This window comes from Heterocephalus glaber, unplaced genomic scaffold, assembly GCF_053883595.1.
Source record: "Heterocephalus glaber isolate CG9 unplaced genomic scaffold, H.glaber_assembly_v1.0 deba00001687, whole genome shotgun sequence".
NCBI classification, from domain to species: domain Eukaryota; kingdom Metazoa; phylum Chordata; class Mammalia; order Rodentia; family Bathyergidae; genus Heterocephalus; species Heterocephalus glaber.
Genome location: NW_028258412.1, coordinates 27,623,532 through 27,646,663, shown reverse-complemented (window position 1 = coordinate 27,646,663; position 23,132 = coordinate 27,623,532). Strand labels below are relative to the sequence as shown.

At 60.2% G+C, this 23,132-nt stretch overlaps 1 long non-coding RNA gene across 1 annotated transcript; it reads left to right on the top strand.

Moving 5' to 3' along the window:
• The first annotated feature begins 332 nt into the window (after positions 1-332).
• Positions 333-18,258, top strand: LOC110348946 (uncharacterized). The gene is made up of 4 exons (XR_015446297.1): positions 333-1,291; positions 7,503-8,072; positions 15,711-16,581; positions 16,806-18,258. It is a non-coding gene; the product is annotated as an uncharacterized LOC110348946 (long non-coding RNA).
• Positions 18,259-23,132: the final 4,874 nt, after the last annotated feature.

Sequence of the window (23,132 nt, the reverse complement as noted above, 5' to 3'; positions counted from 1 at the left end):
CTGCCTCCTCCGGGCCGGCTCCTCTCCGTCCCGCCCCACGAGTCCCCGCCCCCTTCCACCAGGCCCCGCCCCTACGGCTGACCTCCTCCGAGCCACGTCTCGTACCACCTGAGTCCCCTCCCACTCAGCCCCGCCCCACAGGGCTGACAGTCCTAGGACGCCCGGTCTGTCCTCCTGGGCCCACCTCACCTGCGGTGCTCTCCGAGTACCCACGCCCTCCAAGGCCCCGCCCAGCCACACACGCCCACAAGGCACGCCCCATCTGGCCTCCCTTCCGCCCTTCGCGTGGGCGGTGCTCGGCCCTGCACCCGCCCCGCCCGCCGCTTCCAGGGCTGGGGTGAGCACGTGCGCGGGGCCTGCCGGGCAGAGCCCTCAGCGCTGATGTGCGGCCGCGGCTAGCGGGGATCCCAACCCCCAACCCGCTCGAGCGTGGACCCCGCGTCCACGCGGAGTGACCTCCAGCGAGGGCCTGAAGCTAGAGCCACGGGTGGACTGCCTCATCCTCATAGAGGCAGGCCCCGAGGAGATTCCCGGGCCTGGCGCCTGGGCCCTTGCGTGGGGTGCACCCTGCAGTCGTGTTCAGCCGCTGGCGGCGCAGTGCAAACGAGACAGCCCCTCCTCCAGACCCTGAGCACAGGCCCAGATGAAACACGCAAGGGTGATGTGCAGAGCATGGAACCCGGAGTCACAGAGATGGCGTCGGAGGCCTGAGTGCCCCTGGGACCTGAGGAGCGGCCCATCCTGCTCAGGCCGCCCCTGGGGCCGCTGTGGGCTGTCCCTGGGGAAGTCAGGCACTTCCGGTCACTCCAGCTCCCCAGCGTAGGGCCCCAGTCCCTTCCCCTCTCCCCACTCTGGGTTGTTTGGGAGGCGCCTCTTCACCCCTGCAGCCTCCCATTGGCTAAGAGCGGTGAGGCGGAAAGCTGCCCCTCCTTGACAGAGGCAGTCTGCAGCGGGCCCCCCACTGGGTGCTGCCTTTCTGGGTTCCCTCTGGCCCTGGGGAGGTGGGTGGGGGCTCCGGGGTGATGAGAGGAGGGCGCTGTTGCAGTGCAGGGTGTTTCCCGAGGTGTTGGGCGGGGCCTCTCAGGGAAGCTCTGGGGCGAGGGTCAGCACCCCTTGCGGTGCGGGGTTGCCTCTGTGTCCTCTCAAGGGTCAGAGGTCGGATGGGGATCCAGCTCCTGCCAGGCAGGCTCTGATCCACACACTCGGGGCTGGTCTGGGGCCCTGCCTCAGTGTCCCGTGTGCCTGCAGATTCATCAGTGACGCGTTGTCTCTGACCGCCCTGGGGATCCAGGTAAGTGGAGTGCATCCTCCTCCTGGGAGGACCTTTGTGCTCAAGGAGGTTTGGGTGTCCCTGGGCTTGAGGCCACCTTCCTCTGGGCAGAGCTCCCTTGTGCAGTAGGCGACCTGCACAGCTGTCGGTGGTCAGCCTTCCCGCACTGCCCCCAGCCCCCAGGTGTGCAGCAGTGCAGGTGAGTGTCTTCTGATGCATGCAGGTGTGGACCTGGGTGAGGATGCTGGATGGGCCCTGAGCAGAGGGTTGTGGGCCAGCTGCTCTCCCCAGGGCTGCACCCCGCCCTGCCTGGGGCTCCATACACCCAGCCCTGACAGTGCTTGGTGCAGTCTGGCTTCTTGTTTGCCAGGCAAGTGAGAGCGGCCTGGTAGCTAGGTCGTTATAATGTTCGTTTTCAATTCCCAGTGATTTGCACCATCTCTTCATTGGCTTTCGAGCTTTGAGGACAAAAAACGTTCTTTTTCTTCCTTTTATCCTTTTGCTTTTTTGAGACAGGATCTTGCTATGTGGTTTAGGCCTTCCTTGATCTCACTGTGTAACCCAGGCTAGCCTTGAACTCACAGAGATCCGTCTGCCTCAGCCTCCCAAGTGCTGGTATTACAGGTGTGCACCTCCACGCCTGGCTGAGAACATTGTCTTTCGAGCAAAGCGGAGATTGTGGCACCTGTGTAAAGATGCCAGTGGTGCCAGCTTGGCCCCCAGAGCCTCTCTGCTGCCATTCACCACACGGCCCACTGCTGCTCCATGCATCCTGCCTTCAGAGGTCAACAGTGTCCACGCCTTCCCTCCTGGGTGGTCAGGGCAGGAACCTGTGGGCCGGGGCCCCACATGTGTTCTCTCTGCTGCCTGCCCGTTGTCTCTGCTCCGTGAGCCTCTCGGCAAACATCAAATTGGGCGTAGTGTTGCACTGTAACCTCAGCTCCTTGGAGGCTGAGGTGGGAGAGTTGAGAGTTAGAGCCCAGCCTGAACAACAGGAGATCCTGTCTCAGAAAACAGGAAAAAGAAAACAGGTTAAACTGCAGTGGCTCTGCCTGTCCCCTAGAGGCTGAGGTCCCAGATGCTGCTGCCCAGTCTACGCTCTGCCTCGCTCGCTCGGCCCTCTCTCCATGGGAGGCACCTGGTCACCTTGGTGATTGCTCGAGGTTGCTCTACTGCTCTCTGCTTTCTAGAGCCAGCTGCCACCCTGCCCAGTGTGGCAGAGCAGACGCCAGGCAAAGCCAAGCTCCCTCTGCACCCGCAGTGGTGGCCATGTCTCCTTCAGCTGGAGGGGAAGCTGCCTAGTCAGAGAGCCCCCAACAAGCTGTGCATGGTGGCGCACACCTGTGATCCCAACACTCTGGGAGGCTGAGGCAGGAGGGTTGCAAGGTGGAGCCAGCCTGTGGAACTTAGCGATGTAACAAGACGTTGTCTCAAAATTAAAAAGCTCACACCAGAACACCAAAACAGACACCCCAGTCATGTGTTCCATCAGGGTTCTGTGGTCAGAAGTCTGCAACCAAGTTGTCATCTGGGCTCCTTCCTGCCTCTCCCAGCTCCTGGGGTGTTTGAAGTCCTGGGCTGTGGCTGCATCACACTAGCCTCAGCTGGAGTCCTTGCTGCTGCCCCTCCGTGTCTCTCTTCTTAGAAGGACACTTGTCACCCACCCCTGGATTCAGGGCCATGGCAGTGAGCTCCTTCTAACTGATCACATTGCAAGATAGTTTCCGTTGCATTCCAGGGCTGGGATCAGGCCTCCAAGGTCTGTTTGGACACAGTTCAGCCCATAACGATGCCTGTAGATTGGCTCCCAGGGGCTGGGGATGTGGGCCTAGGTCGGTGGCCAGGCCTGGAGGGCCACAGTGTGGCAGGGCCATCAGGCTTTTAGGGCCAAGGTGGAGACCACTGTGTGGGCCGGGGTCTCCTGGGCAGGGAGCCCTGCAGCTGCTTCCCCAGCCAGGAGTTCACAGGACGCCGCTTCTGCAGCTTCTGCTGGGTCACTGGGGCTCCCTGTCCAGAGTGGGACCGCACAGCCTGGAAGGTCAGGAGGCACCGTGCGGCCGGCTATCACAGGGCCGTTGCCTCTGCCCCTCTCCCAGCTGCCCCAAGCCTTCTAGTCCACGTCGGCCCCAGTCCTGCAGGGGGCAGATGGCACCTCAGCAGGGCAACACAAGGGGTGTCTAACTAACGAGGGGTTGCACAGGGAGGGCTGGTGTGGGGAGCTGAAGGCCAGGCAAACGTCCCTGGGATGATCCAGCTGAGGAGCTGCAGGAGCCTCTGCAGATGCCACCGAGGTCGCCTGTGTCCCCAGGATGCTCCCTGTGATTCCTGTGTCCTTTCTCAGGGCACACGCTCTGAGAGAGCTGGACTTCTCCACTCTGCCACCTGCCCTGGCACCTGGTAACGGCCTGGCCCAGGCTCAGTGCAGTGCTGGCCTCTGCTGGCCCCACAGTGGCCCCTGGCTTGCTGAGAGCTGGCGGAGCCTGGGACCCTGCCACAGGCCGCCCCCTCCCCTCCTGTGTCCCCTCTCCCCTCCTCAGCCTTGAAGGCTGGCCAGGCTTGCACTCTGCTGCCCAGGAGATGTTCACAGCACCATAGCCAGTGCCCACCATACCAGTCCTTGGCCATGCCCTGAGCGCTAGGCTGTGGCACACACGTGCACATGGACACACCTGTGAAGATGTGTAGACGGACGTGCACACAGCAGACAACCCCACAGGTCTAGGTCTGCGTGTGTGCCCATGTCTCTCAGCTCCAGGTGTCGCTGCTCCTGGTGCAGTTTTAGCTTTTAGCAGCTCCACGAAGCCAAGGCTCCAGGCCCCACCGGCAGCTCTGGTGTCTCTCCAGCCTCTGCCGCCGCCTCCCGGGAGCCTCTGCTAACCTCAGCCTGGCCATGACCTGGCCTGGACTCGGCTCAGCCTCCGACCATGGGTGCTGCAGGTCTTCAGCTCCACTGCCACTGTGATGCCAGTCTCTGCATGTGTCAGGGCTGACAACCCGAGTGCTTCAAGCCAAGACGGGAATCATGAGCAGGGAGATCAGGCCTGGGTCAGGGCGTCGCTGCAGCAGGGCAGTAGGCTGCCCTCGAGCCAAGAGCTGCTTCCACTGAAGGGAGCGGACCCTGGAGAACTTTGGAATGTTGTCCATAGGGTGGGGTCATCTGGAAGTCACAGTGCAGATCCTCCAGAGTGGCTGCAGGACGGACCATCTGGGATCAGTCTGAGTTTCAGGGCTGCTGCAGCCAGGCCCGGTCTCCTGGAGTGGTGGCGGGGTGTCTGAGGCATGGGGCATGGAGGGATTTCACAGACTGTTCCTACCACTGTGGAGGTGGCTGTGTGACTTTGGTGGCATCTCTGGGAGGAACCGCAGCCCTGCTCATGGCCTGCGGGGGTTCAGGAATTAACCGCATGTTGCCCGTGGGCCCCTCCTTCCCCAGTCTTTGCCCTTGAATGAGATTTTCTGGCTGTTTGTCAGGCAGCAGAGCCAGGGCAGGAGATGGGTGTCATAGCCTCTGCTGGGGCCACACCCTGGTGGCCATCGGAGAGAGAGTAGGGCTGGTCTCCTTTGGTACAGTGTTGCCTGTACCTCAGAACTGTGTCCCAGAGGCATAGGGAGAGCACCTGAGGCCATCCAGAGGGGAGGTGCAGCTGAGGTGCTGTTACCGGGAGAAAAGGGCCGAGAGGGGCCAGCAGGGTGCTGCAGCCCGGGCATTTGCACCAGGGCCATCCCTGCCTGCATCCGGGGCCCCGGCTCTCCTCACCGAGGTGACATGTGAACCCCAGCAAGGGCCCTGCTCTGGGCAGGTGCAGCGGCTGGGCAGCCACGTTGCAGGCCTCCTGGGGGCGGTGGCCTGGGCCTGCACACAGGTGAGGGGCCAGGCTGCAGCCTTCACCTTGCAGGAGGCTGGAGGAGACCATGGGGCCAGCAGGAGGGCTAGGCTGGGTGGCACAGCCCAAGCACTTGGCCCTCGGGTCTGAGGGACGCCTGCCCCTGTGGTTCTTCCTGACCTCATGCTGCACACTGGGGCCTGGGCCTCCTTCTCCTCTGCCAAATGGGAATAACTATGCCAGATCCAGTGCTGCTGGAAGGGGTAAGAACAAGGCACAGGACTAGTCAGGCACTCTGTAGAGTGGAGGAAGGCAGAGGTGGGGACAGACAGGGAGGGGGAGGCAGAAGGAGGGAGAGGGAGAGGGAGAGAAGGAGAGAGGGAGAGGGAGCGGGGTCATCCTGGGCGTCCTGGCCTGTCTGTGGCCAGCACTCCCTTTGGTTGGGCCCTGTGTCAGTCAGCAGGCAGGAGCTGATGTCTGGGCACTCTGGCCCCCGGCCCCGCCTCCTCAGATACCCCTGGGCGCCTGTGGCCAGTGTGACAGCTGGTGGTCATGTGCTCAGGTGGCCCAGAAGTGACTGCAGTTCCAGGCATGCCCTGGCCCTGCAGGGCCCTGCCCCACCCAGCTCTGCCTGCAAGGTCACCCTGAGTGGCAGCATCGTCCCCAGGCTGGGAGCTGGGAACACACACAACCCAGCCATGGGATCCTTTGCCTCCTGCCCTGGGCCAAGAGTCATAGGGTTCTGTGACGCCCCACCCCTGCTCCGCCATCAGGGCCCGGCAGGGACACCCAGTTGCCCTTGTGTGGGGGCCGACAGCCTGCCACTATTTTCCTGCTGCCGCCTGAGGGGTCCCCTGGTTCCTGGGGCCTCAGGTGGATGAGATGGCTTCCCCAGTGTCCTCCCCTCACCTTGGGCTACCTCATGACCGTCCTAAGGCCACAGTGACAGGCCACAGCTGTTAACAGCCTAACCCTTGTGATCCCCAGAAAGCATCCTAAACAAGAGATCAGCAAGGGCCCACTGTTATCACCCCAAGGTCCCCAGACCCGAGTGGGGTATAACCAGCATAGAGGGGCTGGGCCTTTTGGAGACTCAGAGCAGCCGTGGCCTCCAGTCTCCACGTCAGTGTTTCCACAGTGGAGCAGCAGCCGTCAGGCCGCTGCCGTGACCCCTGCAGCTGTGACAGGAGGATCCATTTGGCCAGTCACAGATGATGCCGTGGCAGAGTTGACCTTGGTCCCATCTCAGACCTGAGAAATGGACCAAGCTCCACTCACACCAAGCACATGCTTGCTGTCACAGAGCTCCCCTCACACTGTCCAGCCCCTGGATCCCCTGACTCCCATGCTGCAGCTCAGACCAGCCCAAATACACCCTCACTGGTCCTGGAAATCTCAGGATTCTTATCCCAGATCATGTGGGCACAGCGGGCAATCATGAGGGACTGGCAGAGGCCATTGTGTCAGCCCGCAGACTAGCAGCAACCCGTGGAAGCCAGAGATGCAGCAGCCAGAGACTTGTGGAGAGCCCCACAGACACAGCAAGAGCTGCTAAAGAGTCCCGACTGCTGCCAAGGGGTGACAAGCCTCAGCTACTAAGGAGTGGTAATGCTAAGAGCTGGGAGATACACCTAGAGCCTGGAGCCACAAAGGGAGCTGACCCATGGCAATGTGAGATTCCATTCTAATTGAGCAAGAGAACCCTGAGCTGATTGGGCAGTGTCATGGTCTGTGTCTAGGTGTTCCCCGAAGCCTCATGGGTCCAAGGCTATTTTGGAGGTGGCGAGTCTGGAGCGTGTGATTGATTCCTGGTGGGGCCAGGCCCAAGGGCACTAGGATGAAGGGCGTGAGTGCCACCCGCCCTAGGTAGTGTCAGTAAGATAGAAGGAGCAGGGAGATCCTGTTAGGGTCCCTTGTTGCTTTTTCTGTCTTCCGCCTTGAACTGTTGCCCCTCTGCCACCCTGCCCTGGAGCCAGCCGATTGTGGACTGAACCCTCTACGAACTGTGAGCCAGATAAACCTTTCACCCTTCACTTTGGGTGTCGAGTATTTTGTCTCAGCAATAAGAGAAAAGTAACACAGGCAGCAACTGGGGACAAGGTCCAGGACATAGGGCTCACTTTCAAATGAGTGGTATGAGTGGCATGTGGGGGAAGGGCAAGTGTGTGGGATGAGGTATCTGGTGTGTGAATTGAAGGGATGGCTTGTGAGGTGGCTAGTGTGTAAGGTGAGCTGATCAGAAGGGTTTTTAAAATCTACATTGTGGAGTCCGTTGGATCACGTGGATCCCTTGGAGTGTGTGGAACCCTTGCTGCTGAGAAGCTGTCTTAACTCATCACATCTGGTAGCTGAGTAACATTTATGGAGCATTACTGTCATCCAAGAAAGTCTATCATTTATACCTCCAGACAATTCTGTGACGTACACATCGATGGCATCATCATCATCACCATCACCGTTACCATGACAACAACATCATCACCCCCACCCACCATCTTCACCAGCACCACCACCACCACCACCAGCATCAGCACCACCAGCATCAGCACCACCAGCATGAGAAACATCACTGCCACCAGCCCTAAGCTGTGGTGCCGAGTTTCAACACAGTTTTGTCTCCTTTCCAAGCCATGTTGCAAGAAGAGGAAATGAGCCAGCACTGCACTTGGCAAGAGCAGGTGGGCAGAAGGCCAAGCCTCAAGTAGTGGTTGGTTGTATTTGTTCTGGCTTGGGTAGCAACAGCAACGACATGAGAAGGGGCAAATGATATTTACTCTGCCTGCACCAGAATCTCAGGAAAGGATAGGGCTCCAGTGCAGCCTCTGCCCCAGGACCTGAGTGGTCCTGCCCAGCAACCATGAGCTCCAAAGCTGGCTGGACCCATGTCTTTCTACAAAGGGATCCAGCTACACCTGTGTCCAGGTCCCTGAGATTGCTGGGACCCTGGACATGCTCAGCAGCGGGACTGGCCCTTGAGGGTAGGTGCTGGCATGGTGTTGGATGAACTGTCATGGGATGGAGTGTGTGTGTGAGCCTTGGGGGGCATCTGGACTGACCTTTAGGGAGGCGATTTACTCTTTGTGGTCCTAAAGGGCCTCTGTCTATCAAGGTGTCCCCAGGATAGGGCTAATGCTGTTCTCCCTCTTCTCACTCATGTGGTGAGTTTGCACCATGGGCCTCTTGTGTGTGGGCCCTGTTCTGGGCACTGACAATCGGAAGTGACCAACAGACCCGGGCCTACCCCGAGGGGCTTCCCATGGGAGGCAGTCTGGAAAGGGAGGGCTGTCATTCCATCTTAACGGTGCCCAACCGGAAAGGCCTCCTGCCAGGGAATTCAAGGCCGGCCCTGGAGCCTGTGGGGTGAGACTGGGCTCAGTGTGGCTGGTCCAGGCTGCCCGGGGCCTCGTGGGCCTCTGTGCTGGGAACCACAGGGGCCCGGGTCAAAGTGCTCACTGACACCTTGCAGTGGGAAGAAAGGGCCCCTGGGGCAGCAGAAACTCTGACTGCCTGGAACCTCCTGCGTGGTGCCCTTCACAGGCTGCGGGGCCAGCTCTCCTGCCACACTTGAGAACAGATGGAAACATACAGGGAATCTGCGGGAAGGTTTCCGTGCGCGCCACACCTCCTTGGCCTGGGCCGTCTGCTCCCCAGGTCTGTTTGGTCATCCAGGGCCTCCCACCCAATGGCTGCATCATGCTGTCTCTGACCCGGGCAGCACTGCCTCTCTTCTTCCACAGATAGCGCAGAATGAAGGCTTGGGGCCCGCCCCTGCCCTGAGAGATTGGATGGCAACTCTAGCACGGTCAGGTCCACAAAGTCCCTTTTCCCATGAGGCCCCGTTTGTACGCTCCTGGCGGAAGTGAGTGGGGAGCATGAGCCAAGCCCCCAGTCCACCGATCTTGTTTTGAACACATCTCAGGGTAAATCGCTGACTTTAGCATCTCTGCTCTCGATTCATTAACTGGTGTCCAGTATTTTTTCACAAGTTTTTCTCCAGAGATAAAATGTAGATGCAATTAAATTCACATATCTTAAGCATAGTTTTGCCAGTGCACACACACATGTGCCTGAACACCTATCAGGATGAGACCGTGCCCTCCACTCCTAAAAGCTCCATATGCCTTGCCCCACCTCACAGAGGCAGCGCTGCTCTTGTTTTTCCCGTTTTTGCCAGCTTGAGAAGGTCGTAGACTGGGACCCTACAGCGTGCTGTCTTGGGTCGAGTTCCTCTCACTGGGCACCTTTGGGCGCCGGGGTGTGGTTGTAGATTCTGTCTGTCGCGTGAAGAGACTGTGGTTGGTGTAGCCATTGGGCTTTGATGGACTCCTGGCTGTGTCTAGGTTCTGTTGGTCTTGAACAAAGCTGCTGGTTGCATTGTTGGTGGTGGCTCAGTTCCATCTCTGCTGTTCCCCTGTGGGCATCCCAGGGAGCCCTAGGGTGGCCATGTTCTGACAGGGCAGGGTGACAGGAACAGGAAGGCAGAGTGGCACCCTCCTCCTTTGGGCTGACGCTGACCAGGTAGAATGGATGGCGGCGGGAGCAGAGGGAAGTGGTGCAGTGGTTAGCGTTCTGGAAGCTGAAGAAGCTGGGCATCTGGCACTGTTTGGAGGATGTGGAGGGGCTTGGAAGGTATCCATGGGGAAGCACTTGGGAGCTGACAGCAGGGGGCAGAGACCACTCTAGGGACACCCCACTCAGATGGCCATCTGAGGAGGGTCCCACAGGCCTTGTCACTCCCACAGTGGGGCCGCCACCTCCAAGCCTGCCTCCACAACACTGGCCCTCAGTGGCCCACTCCCGACAGCCTGGAACACCCCAGCCTGCAGGTGGGCCTATGTGCAGGCAAAACCAAGCAGACAGAGGCCAGTTCCAACCTGTCTCTTGGACAGAACAGTGGACATCGTTTCCTTAAAGCAGGATTGGGCTGTCTGGCCTCCTGAGGGAGGGGGGCTGGCCGTGTGCAAAGGGTCTTCTTGGGTCCTGCTCCAGGCTGGGCTGACTGAGGGCTGGAGGAGAGGTTGCAGGAGATGCTGCCCAGGCCAGTGTGAGACTCACCTGCATCCCAGCAAGCCATGGCCAGGAGTCTTTGGGGCTGATAGCTCTCATGCCCTCTCCTGCCTGAGGAAGTCCTGGTGTGGCTGAGCGGTCTCTGAGTGTGGATGCCCTGTTGGAATCAGAGCCCTTTCCTTCCAGTGTGGACTGTGCATGCTGCCACAGAGGATCAAGGTGACACCAGCTTCCATCATCCAGCATGGGAGCCCAGGGACACACGTGTCCTTCTGCCCAGCTGGCCTGCAGCTGTTCCCTGCGCCCTGGGCCCTGACACTCACCCAGGCCCTGTCACTCTGCCACCAAGCCCGGCTGTGCCTTTGCTCTGCCAATTTGGCAAGGGCAGCCCTTAGGCCCTCGGACAGATGCAGAACATTAGCCAGCAGGTGGGAGGCTTCCTGCACCCCTTCCCTCATCTGTGGTCCCTGTTCTGTCAGGGGACAGGCCAGGATGGACCTGGAGAAGGAGGTTGGCTGGCTGGGGCGGGAGAGGGCCCGGTAGGCCCTGCCAGCAGCTGCCTGCCTGCAGCCTCCCCTGGGCCTGAGGTTAATTGAAGCAGAGCCCGGAGCAGTCAGCCAGCCTGGGCGGCCACAGAGCGCCCTGGCTGCAATAAATCCTCTCGTTTGATGGTAACAAGGCCCTGAAGGCTCTGCCTGCTCAGCTCAGCCCCACAAATTGCAGGTATAAATTTCCTGGCTTCTCATAGGGATTCCAAAATTCAATTAAATCAGCATCTTTCTGCTGCTGGGCCCGGAGAGGCTGGTCCTGGGTGGGCAGGGGGTCAGAGCCTGGCTTTCAGGGCCTGCGAGGGGCAGAGCTTAGGGAGACTGCAGAGGGATTGGGGAGGCCTTGCGTCCCTCCCACATGCCTGGCCGTGTGCCAGGACCTGCTGTGGCTGTGCAGGATGCATCCCCAGATGCTCAGAGCCACCCTTGCAATTCACAATCTAGTGGGAAGACAAGAGCTCGGTGCCAGGGCCCGGAGGAGTTACAGGCCTCCTGGGACCAGGAGGGCCCCGGAGGGTGATGTTGGGAGAGGAGGAGGCTGGGAACTCAGGGTCAGTGGGGGCCACACAAAAGAGGTGACCGCACAGCCCAGCCGCGGGCTGTTGACTAAATAGATGCAGACTGCACACAACTTCAGGATGCTCACTTGGTCCTTTAAACTGGCAAGGCCTTGGCAGATGACAATGGTCAGAGGGAGGTGGGGGGGAGCCCTGGGTGCAGGCCTGGTGGCCCCTCCAGCTCCGTGGGGCCAGGTACTCGGGCTGGGAGACAAGCAGACCAGGGGTGCTGGAGCCCCTGCCTGGGAGGCTGGTGAACGGGTCTGCTCACCATTGGATCCGGCCCCAGGGACCAGAGGGAGGACCTGTTCCTCAGCACAGGCTCCTGAGCCTCCTTGGCCCCGTCACTTGGGGGCTATGGGCAGGCTGTCCCCAGAGGCAGTCTGCACCTGCAGCAAATGAAAAGGCCCTGTGGCCACCCTCTGAGTAACTTAGGGACACAGGGAGTACCCTCATGTGCCTGGGCCCAGATAGACCTCTCCCACAGGATCGGGGCCATGGAGGCCCTCGCCAGGTGGTCAGGGGCACGGGGCAGATGGTGACTGGAAACAAGAAGCTCCCTAAGGTCTCGCCGTGGGGGCTCTGGCCCTGCCTGGCGCGTGATTTTGGAGGTGCTCTGCAGGTGGTGACTGCAGCTGATCACACTGTATCTGCTGTTAGGCTGACCAAGAACGGGAGTGCTCAAGGTGCTGGGGCTTCCGGACCCGCTGGACATGGGAGACATGAACGGCGACACCTGCGCTGAGCTGCCAGCAGTTCTAGGACCGCAGGCCTGGGCCATGGCCGACCTCAGCTTCTGCTCCATGGCTGTGCAGCATGGCAGCACCAGTGGCAGGTCCTTGCGGCCCTCATCCTGTGTCTCACACCGGCGACCTCCTCTGATTCATGCCTGTCCTCTGTCCTGGGCAGAGGTGGGAAGGGACAGCAGAGCATGGGCAGGCTGTGTGGCCTGTGCTCCTGCCCTCTGATGCCCTCGGTGCTGCCTGCCCGGCAGGATCCTGGGACCTGGCTGCCCTCTGAGAGCTTTCTGAGTTGTTGTCCTGGACTTACTGGGGAGCCCCCTAGCCGTTCCTGGCAGGGGGGAGGCCAGGGAGGCCAGAGTCTCCTCTCCTACCAGGCCAAAGGACTGCAAGGACAGCCACTGCCCTCCTGCTCAGCTCCCGTGCTGGGGCCTCTGGGGGCACCAGGATGCTGCAGGCTCTGTCCCTCCCTCAGGCCCTAGGCAGAGGGGACAGAGTCCTCCCCCGCTATCCCTGGTTTGGAAAACAGAAACCAGCTGCCCTCCTCACAGGACGGGAGCCCTGCCAGCCACCTGCTGGCCTAGAAGAGGAAGGGTGACGGGGATGGCCCCGCGTGGGGATGGCAGCCAGTGGGGCCCCGGCTGGTGGGTCCCCCGTGGTGCTGAGAGGAGCAGAGACAAGCCCGACTTTTGCCTCCAACCTGCCCTCCCCAGCTTCTCTGGGTCTCTCCGCGGGGACCCAGCCCTGCCTCACTGGGGCTCCTCTGTCCTTGGGTTGCTTGTTGCTGGGGACCTGGCAAGGCTGAGGTCGGGTATCTTGAGGGCCCCCCTCTGACCTGTGTCAGCGGCTGGCGTGATTTTTCTGAGTCGAGGTGCCTGGCTCGGACCTCCAGGCCTGGAGCTGTCTCAGGAGGGAGTCAGTGAAGGATGAAGAGGAGAGGGAGAGGAGAGAGGCCGTGGCCAGGGAGGAGCTGGAGAAGGAGCCGACATGGAAGTGGCTGGAGGTGGATGAGCTGCTGGGGACTCGGTGGCTCAAGAGGTCCCGGTTCACCCTGCCTTGCACCATGGATCTGCCCTGGGCTGTGCCGTCAGGGCCCTCAGGCCCTCACTGCAGAAGGCCAGGTTGGGGTCATCACTGACACAGTGGCCCCGGAGTCTGTCCCTCTTTGCTGGGGTGGCTGAAGCTGACTTCGTGCGGCCGTCGCTGTGGGCTGGGTCTTCTCTTTGCCTCTTGATGGTGGCTCTCGCTCCAGCAGGGTAGTCACAAGGAGATGCCTGCTGGGTGCCACCCCCCATTCCTCCCTGTCCCTGGGCTGTGCTGGCTCCCTCACAGCCACCACCTCGGAGGAGGAGGACCCATTTCATCTCCCCTTCGGGTCTGAAGGGAAGAACAGTTGTGTCCCTGGGACAGGAGATGGCCCTTTGTCATCCTCCCTGCCAGCAGTTTCCTGCTTGCATCATCCCTCCACTTGTGTCTCCACTGCCCATAAATCCCCGATGGAGGGCAGGGCCGGGTGAGCGATGGCTGCTGTCAGGAAGGAGCTGATTTCTCCCTGGGGGAAACTGGCGCCTCGCCCACCTCTGCCTTCCCCGATGCCGGGCTGCTGTCCAGGCCTGGCCTCCCATCCTCCGCTCATGGGGCCGCATCTGGTGCACGGAGCTTCGCGGGGGACTCCCTGTCCTCCGCCCTCCCAGATGTGTCCCTCAGTGGCGGGTACCCTGAGTGGGGCATTGGACCAAGCTCTGCTGGGGAGAGGCCAGAGTGCTCTTCCCCTTTTGGCCTCCCCCTCCCCCTCCAGGTTTTCGTACAAACTTCACTCTTTGGGAGCCCACAGGGTGGGGGATTCTGGGAGCCGTGGACTCTAGGCCAACTGGCCAAGGACTGCGAGCTGGCGCCCTTGGCCCGGAAGCATCAGGAACAGGCAGGTCCCCACCTGTGGGGCCAACACATCTCAGGGAATCTGTTCTATCCACCTGGGCCTCTCCTCTTCCATCCTGAGGCCCAGGGCCTCCACTGCCCCAGGCCCAAGTGAGATGAATCGGACATGCAAACAGACATCACATGGTGACAGGGGCCTCAGGACCCAGTGGGTTGTCACTGAAGGGCATCCCTGCCACCATGTGAGTCTGTCTACTTAGCCGCTGGGGGCCTCAGGGAGGGTCAGCACTGCACGTTGGCCCGTTCATTGCCTAAGGAGTGTATGTCACAAGCTGGTGATAGGAGTTTTAGGAGCCCTAAATTGCCTAGCCCCCCTCAGCCCCCTTCAAATTAAGGACACTGAGATAAAAGTCACTATGCCATCACCAGGGTTTGCAGGGACGTTCAGCGGCTGGCTGTAATTTTACAGCACCCTGCCGAGACTCCTAGGGGTCGCCTAGAAGTCTCCAGCATTGTCCTAAACCTAGGGTTACCTCAGATTCCAGGGAAAGCAGAGGCTCAGAACAGATCACCCCATGATGATGCTGGACCTGGTCCTCTGAGTGACAGGAGCAGCTGTCTCCTGGGAACTGGGTCAGCCGGAAGCCACACAGGCTTCTCAGAGGGCAGCCACCTTGCAGAACCCGTCCTGAGATATGATCAGCCATCCCCAGCTCAGCCAGGAGGACCGAGGCTGCCAGCCATGCAAGCACAATCTTTGCCTTTGCTCCTCATTCCTGTAAAACCTCAGAGCTTCTGTTGCCCCTGCACCTTGAATCTCTCTGTCCTTCTCCTCAGCATGGATGCCCTGACTGAAGCTCCTTTCTGCCCTTCCCTGACTGTTTGAGGACGAGTGGCCAAGCCCGGTCTGTTGGGACTCCCAGAACCAAGGCTTTTGCCTCGAAATCCTGTATCAGTGTGATTCCTCTTACACGATATGTCCAGATCAGCACATCTTAGGGACAGCAGGTGGAGTCCAGGTTTCCAGGGGGCGTGGGGAGGGGTTGCTGCTTAATGGTTTCTGGGTTTCTGTCTGAGATGCCAACAGTTGCGGGACTGGAGGCGGGGTGATTGTGCAACTCTGTGAACACAATTGGTGCACTTAAAAATGATTGAAGGGTGAATATTGTGCTAGTTGTTGCTGTGGTTAAAATGCAAAGTGTCCCCCAAGGCTCATGTGCTGCCGGCCGAACCCCAAGGCAGCTGGCTCAGAGGGGACTGGACGGCAGGGTGCTGACCTCGGCTGTGTGGGCTCCTGGCTGGGCACCTGTGAGGAGCTGGACCCAGGTGACAGAAGCAGGGAGATCTCTTCCTAGGCCTTCCCATCCCTTCTACCACGAAGCTTCTGCTGTGGTCTAGAACCAAAATAAACCTTTTCTCTTTGGGTTGTGTGTGAGGTATTTCGTCACAGTGATAGGAATATGACCAATACATACATACATGCATACATCTTCACAATAAAGAGGAATGCTTTCTGGGGATGGAGCACATGCCTGCAATCCCAGCACTTTGGGAGGCTGAGACAGGAGGATTGCAAATTCAAGCCCCTCCTGGGTAGTTTAGCAAGATGCTGCCTCAGAATAAAAGATACATACATACGTACGTACATATAGAAAGAAAGGCCTGGAGATGTAGCTCAGTGCAAAGGCTCTGAGTTCAGCCCCAGCCAAAAAAAGGAATACTTCTGGTGGACTAAACTCTCCAATATGTAAAGTGAAACTACAGGGGCGAATTTTTTTTTGCAGTGCTAGAGTTTGAACCCAGGACCTTGTGCATGCAGGTAAGTGCTCTACCACTGAACTATACTCTAGCCACTTTTATTTTATTTATTTTTAAATTTGATACAGGTCTCCCTATGTAGCCCAAGCTGGCCTCAAGCTTGTGATCCTCCTGCCTCAGCCTCCGAGTACCTGGGATTACAGGTGTGCACCACCACGCCTGGCTTGGAAGAAACTCTTACTGAGCCTCCATGTGGCACGCGAAGCTCTAAGCTGGAAACACGCAGCCAGGGGCTTAGCTGCTCCTGCTGCTGAGCTACTGAACTAGAGGCCGGGTCAGATGCAGCCACCCCTGCTTTGCTGTCTTCAGGTGATTCCGGGTGCAGGTGTGAAAGTCCTGTGTCACCGCGTGGAGAACACCCGCCTGGCAGCCCTTCTGCCCCAGGCGTCACGTCCCACGCCCCACGCCCCAGCCGTGGGAGAACCGTGCACCAGCCCTCGGGTGACATGGACCAGAGAGAGCTGCAGCCACACGTGCGCACTCCCTTTCTCCTCCTGTGTGACGCAGGGCTGGGCCCGGAGGAGGAGAAGGACGCAGGGTTTGTGGGACAGGGCGTGAGGACCGGAGGAGGGCCCGCCCACCACACCTGTGATTGTGAGGCCGAGCCCCAGTCCCACCAGAGCCAACGTAAAGACAGCCCGGCTGCTCACTTCCCTGGGCCCCCTTCCTCCCCCTGGGAGAAAAGTGAGACCCAATGAGGACTTCCAGGCTGAAAGGGGACTGAGGGCCACACATGGGCTAGTCCTGTGTGGCCAGGGCAGCCAGCGCCAAGGTTCCAGCCACTGGGCTGTGGAGCTGCTGGGCTGTTGTCATGGAGACGGCTGGGCTGCTGCTGCTGGGAAAGGAAGCAATTAGCCCAGAAGGAGGGCGGCTGTGGGGCCCAGGCCTGCTGCACCCACCCCTCAGCTCAGCCCCTCCTGGCTCCGGACCTGCAGCCGGGTCTGTCTTTACCTTGGCTCTGGTGGGACCGGGGCTCGGCCTCACCATCACAAGTGTGGTGGGTGGGCTGGGGGTCCTTGGGCCCTGGAGGCAGGGGATCCACTGCCAGGCGGGGGTTTCGGTCACACAGGCATGTCAGAGGGACGTGTGTCCTCGTGTGTGGCACCCCTGCTCCCGGTGCTGCTTTCTTTCTGCGGAAGTCCTGATGGCCCCGTTCCTCCCAGGCCCCCACGGGTCCGTTCCTGACCTGGTTTTGGATGGAATATGACTCAGCCCTCAGCAGGACGCCAACCAGAAGTGCTCCGTTCTCTGCAGGCACAAGACACAGGAAAGAGTCACTGCCTGTTGGGAATGCTCTGAGTGTTTAGGAGAAGAGAACTGACTTCAGGGCCCAGAATAAATATCCTCCTGAAGAGGACTGCAGGAACAGGAGAGCACTCCGGAGATCTCTATCTTGGGTTCTAACAAGGACCAAGTGGGAGATGGCGGCAGTTGTTGGAGATGGAAACTGTGTTTGCCCAAAGCTGTGTGCTGCGGAGGAGCGGTGGGTTGGAAGCTGCTGAGGACCAGGGCGGTGAAGCGAGGACCAGCCTGAGGGACTCGGGGAGGGAAGCTCGAGAGAAAGAGGAGATTGCAGTGAGCTGAAGGTAAAGCCAAGGAGATTACCGAAAGCCGGCATGGGGGCTGCCTCGCCTCCCGCTGGGTCCAGGTCCCGGCAGCCTGTCCCGCCACCCTCCCCGGCCCTGCAGTGCCCTCCTCTCTCCCAGGCTGGAGGCCTGGTCCCTGCTCCCTCTCCACCCCTTGGACTCCACTTCCTCTTCCACACAGAGATGTCCTCTGCTCCACCAGGCCTCTTCTGCGCCTTGGTCCCTCAGGCCGATCCCCACACCCACTGACCCAGTGCCCACTGAGCTACCCCTGGTCCCAGCCTCACTCCCTCCGTCCCAGAGACCCCTGCCACAGCCACAGCCCAGGCTCTGGCTGCGATGCAGCTTGTTCCTCCTCCTCAGTCTGCTGCATGGCTGCGTGACACCAGCCTCCACCACTTTCTTCCTCTCTCAGCCTGGCCCTTTTGCCACCTGTCATACACGGCCCTGTGGTGTCCCAAGTGGGTGGGTAGCTGGAGGACTTCTGTGGTCAAGGATGTCCCTCTCCATGCCGTGCGCACGCTCCTTCACAAGGCAGTCACAGCGACCTGTTGCATTCCAAAGACCCATGCCTGAAGTTCAGTGCTCCGGGCCACTGTCACCACCGACCTCTGTCAGCTCTCTGTAAGCTGCCCCCACCTACACCCCGAGGTGGCAGAGCCCAGCTGCTGGCAGAGCCCCTGCCTGCCCCACCCAGCCGCAGCACGGTGCTGCCGAGCCTCCTCCTCGGGCTCCGCCTGGCCCTCTGCTCCAGGTGGCCCTGTGTGTGTCTCCTCTGGGACCACGGGCGACAAACTGTCTCCCCAGTACCCATCGTCTCCCCGTCATGGGCCTTGGTACTTCGAGCTGCATTTCCACACTGCTGGCCCTGATGTCCCCTCGTGGCTCAAGCTTGGCGAACCCTCCCTTGCTCCAGCCCGGCCGCTCCTCCCGCAGCGGGGACAGCTGGGCTGAGCCATGGGTGCAGGTCACAGAATTGTGGCCCCACGTCCTACTCTGGCTAACATTGTGGACAAGTGAATAGTAAAAGTTGCTGATAATTTGAAGTTTTTATTTCAGTTGAATGACATTAATTAGCAAGTGAACACAAGCCAGGAGTGGAGGGGCCGTGGGAGGAGACAGCTCTGTGTCCACCCACGGCCCTGCCTGTGCTGTAACCAAGAGCCCCACGGGTCCACTCCCCGCCCGGCTGGGGGCCGCACCTCTGCACGTGATGTGTCCACATGTGTCCTGCCCAGCTCTAGGTGCTCCCAGGCTTCGGCAGGTGCTCAGGTGTTGGTAGCAGGAAGGCTGACATTGGCATCTCTGGTGGTGGCTGGGCAGTGTTGCTGTGCCTATCAAACCGGGTGCCTTGGGGACCTTCAGTGTGGTGGTGAGGGGTGGTGGCACCTGTGCTGTGGCACCTGAGCCCCAACCCCGACGAGTTTCCCACCCACACTTGGAGGGCAGCTTCTCAGGAAGGGGCCAAGGAAGTGCCCTAGACCCAGGCCAGGCTCCAGAGCTCCAGTACCCGACTCCTTCCAGAGCTTAGTGCCAAACCAGTGAGCCTCGGGCTGCACTGCCCACTGCCCTGGTCCTGTGGCCCTCACACGAAGTCTGCTTTCATGTATTTCCTGTAGTCCCTGCTGGTCTCCCGCTCCCCTTGAATGCAGGGTTCCTGAGTGGCTGCCAGGCCTGGAGGGCTGCTGAGGGAGGTGCACTTTGGACAAGGCTGGCTCTGCACCCGAGGCTCATGCTGCCCAGCAGCTGCACACGAGGCAGGGCAGGCCGCACGGCCACCGCAGGACCGACCCTGCTGGCTGCAGTGTGAGGGTGGGAACACCCCACAGGAGGCTGCACTGCTGAGTGGGGTGAGTGACCTCCCCAGGGTGGAGGGTGGCTCAGATGCTCAGACTGGAGAAAGAGCTCCGAGGAGGCAGGCTGGCCCTGGAGGGACCCCGAGGCTGGGCCCCAGGGACCCCAGGGACCCCAGGCTGTGGCGGGATGGGTGCTGCTCAGGCCCACTTGAAGCGCCACAGGCCTCTGCCTTCCTCTCCTCTGCCCTTGTTTCTCCTGCAGCCCTGGCTGTCCCCAGCCTGGATCTCTGGCTCCACTGCCCTGGCACGCTGCACAGGAGGCCAGGCTAGGTGTGGGGCTGTGCTAAGTGCGTGGCCTGGGCCACTCCACCCTCTTCTAGAGCCTGGGCCCTTCGTGGTGCATTTACTGTGGGTCCAACCAGCTGTAGCTGCATGTGCCCTGCCCTGAGGGCATCTGTCTGTCCATCCATCTGTCCGTCCACCTGTTCATCACCTGTCTGTCCCTCCTCCTGCCCCTCCCAGAATCAGGAGATCCAGGAGGACCCGGGATGGGGTGGCCAGGCAGGAACACTGGGGAGGGGGACTTTGTCACCATGGACGAGCAGATGCTGACAGGCAAAAGAGGTCATTTGCTAAATAAATGAAATTTTAGGAAGGACAGGTTACAAAAGGCATTCTGCAAAGCCCTTGAAATGCCATTGCAGTGGGGAGGGCTGAGCACGCCCTTCCCTGGCTTGGTCCCTGGGGTGGGGGGCAGGCTCCACCCCATCAGGGCGGCGTGGGAGAACCTTGGCCAGTGCTTCAACATGTCACCGTGTCACATGGCCACTCACTCCCTGGATGCCCGAGCCAGAGAGACCCTGGGACACACAGGGTGGCAGGAGCCTAAGAGCATCGGCCAGTATCTCAGGAGAGGGTGCTCCTGAGGACGGCAAGGTGCTGAGGAAGCAGCAGCCAAGGCTGGTCCTTGCAATGAGTGGCCAGGCGCCCAGCTGGTGATGGCCTGTGGGGAACACCCTCGAGGCTGTCATGCCAGGTGTGTGTGTGTGTGTGTGTGTGTGTGTGTGTGTGTGTGTCACAGCTGCAGCAGACACCAGGGAGGCCCTGCAGCCTGACTGATGATGACAACAGTGTCCAGGGCTTCATCTGTGGCATCATAGGACATAGGAGTCTTGCTGTTAGGTTGATGATGCCCTGCAGATGAGCATCCCCCTGAGCAGCAACCAGCTAGGCAGGAGAGCAGCAGGCAGAAGCCAGACCCACGCCCTTCACATGCACACCACATGCACATACACGTGTGCTCATGGACACACAGCTCCGCACACGTGTACTGCATGCAGATACACACAGACACTTGTGCCCACCAGTCCGGATGCACAGAGGAGTGAGCTATGTGCGCACATGGAACCATGGACACCATGTGCACATACACCCTCATTCCCAGGCCACACGTGGCTCACCCAGATGTGTGTGCACACAGACACAAATGTGTGAGCCTTGCACACACATAAGTGTCAGTCTCCTCACTCCATCTCTGCATGGAAGAGCAACCTGCTCTGTCTGGAGAGGCGAGGCTGGCAGGTGTCATGTGACTCAGGCTCAGCTGGTGGCCACTGGCCGGATTCCTGTGACCAGGAGGATGGAAGATGGCCTGGGACAGCTGTGGCTGTCACTCAGGCCCAATTGGCCACGGCTCCAGAATAAATGTCCAAGCCTCCCCTGATCTGGGGATCTAGGAAGTTTGGAGGCCATCGGCACCCACGGGGGCTCCACATCTCTCACGATCCCTGCAGAGCTGGGGACAAGCTAGCCTCGACACTCAGCTCCCACTGATGGCTCCGTGCTGCTGCCCAGGTGCCATCTGCTGTTGCTTGGAGTCTCTGAGGGCTATGAAACCCCCACCCAGCCCAGCTGTCCCACCTGTTGCCCCAGACCTGGACCCAGCCCCCGGCCAGACAGACATGGGCCTGCTGGACATGGCCTCCCTCGCTGTTTTCCTTTTAAAAACTCAAGACCCTTCTTTTTAACCCGACAACCTGACCCCAGATCAATTCTCATTAAACACTGAAATGCAGAGAAAGCAGAGCCCCCCTCAAACCCACACTCCCTCCCCGAAAGGCTGGAGAACCTAACTTCCAGATGGCTGGGAGCCATGGGCTGTGGGTGCTCAGGTCCCTCAGACAATCGTCATGGGGCACCTGGGACCGTAGTTCGGGTCCAGCCTGGGGACATTTGGCATCTGTGCAGTCACCCCGGGCTGCTGGGACAGACATTTACCTCTCTGAGCTCTGAGGACCCAGAGAGACAGGGACAGAGAGAGGGGGAGAGAGAGACAGAGGAGACAGAGAGAGACAGAGAGAGACAGAGATGAGAGAGACAGAGTCAGAGAGAGAGGCAGAGAAAGAGATGAGAGACAGAGAGACAGAGAGAGACAGAGAGACAGAGACAGAGACAGAGACAGAGAGACAGAGTCAGAGAGAGAGGCAGAGAAAGAGATGAGAGACAGAGACACAGACGAGAGAGACAGAGAGAGACAGAGACAGAGAGACAGAGAAAGACAGAGACAAAGACAGAGACAGAGAGACAGAGATAGAGAGATAGAGACAGAGAAATAGAGAGAGACACACAGAGACAGAGAAAGACAGAGACAAAGAGAGAGACAGAGAGACACAGGGAGACAGAGAGAGACAGAGACACAGAGAGACAGAGACAGAGACACAGAGATAGAGAGACACAGAGAAACAGAGAGACGGAGACAGAGAGACAGCGAGAGACAGAGACAGAGCCTGGGCAGAGCCCCGCCCTCCTCAAGACCCCCTGACCTTGTGGCCCTGCAGGCCCAGCTCCCACAGACCCAGGGGTTCGGGGTTCAGTCCCAAGCCTGGCCAGGAGCGCGCAGTGGCCATGGTGTCCCCCTTTCTGTCCCCCAGCAGGACAGCCCTGCACCCCATCCCACCCTCATCGTGTGCCCTGCCCAGGCGGCCCCATTCCAGACCCTGGCCAGTGGCAGTGCGTGCTGGAGCCCCAGGTGCTTCCACCTCACTGATGTGGCACCGCATGGCCCACAGCGGCCCGGGCAGGCTGAGGGACCGGGAGCCGCCCCTGGGAACAGACAGTGGTGCCAGGAGCTCAAGGATGAACAGCCGGTTGGCGAGTGGCCAGGCTTGGGCTCGCCTGTTACTCAGCAGAACTTGGGCGGGTTCAGGACCGCAGAACCAGAGCCCAGGACAGCACCACTTCAGCAGTCGCAGGGATGACAGCCTCACGGTGTTGCTGGGGGAGATGGAGGGGAATCCAGGGACCAGAAAGGCTCCGAGTGTGTGGTGGGAATGCTTACTGGGTCTACACTGCAGCAGCTGGACGCAGAGCACATCTGGCCAGATGTTGGGAGGGTCAGGTGCAGCATCGCTGTGCATGTAGCCTGTCGAGCAAATGGGGAGGCAGAGGCGTGAGACCCCAAAGCAGGGAGACCGACTAGCATCGGACCAGAACTTCGCTCAGTCACGACACAGATGCGCCAAGTCGGGAGGGCGCGGGTCTCGTGTGAAGACCCGCACAGGCGTGGCACCATCCCTCGGACTTAGCTCAGGGAGGTGCCGGTCGCTGATGGTGGCCAGGGACCGGGATTCTTCAGACCTGGGTGGGAGGTGCAGTGCTGTGCTCCACTGACCAGAATCAGACCAGGAGGCCTCCAGGGCTCAGGAAGGTCGTGAGGACCGGGCAGGGCCAGAGCTACAACACGAACACAGGAGGCGAGTCCCCAGCCTCAATCCGAGTCACAGGGCCAAACAGCATCGCGGAAGATCAGGGTGATGTCGGGCCACAGCCAGGGCCTTAGAGGACAAGCGTGGGGATGCAGCTTCCTGCAGGAGCCAGATCTGGGCTTGAGCGGGGCGGGCTCCTTGCAGGACCTCCCTCGAGGGTCTGCTCTGCCCGCTTGCCGTCCTGTGTCTCCGCGTCCCCTGGGGCTGGGGCGGTCCTTGTTCCCTGCCCCCTGTACCCGAGAGTTGGAGGAGATCGCTGTCCTCGACCCACATGCACCACGACAGCAAGTGCGTGATGCCCACTCTTGAGTGCGCCCTGGTGGAGAGGCCCTGGGGCATCCCAG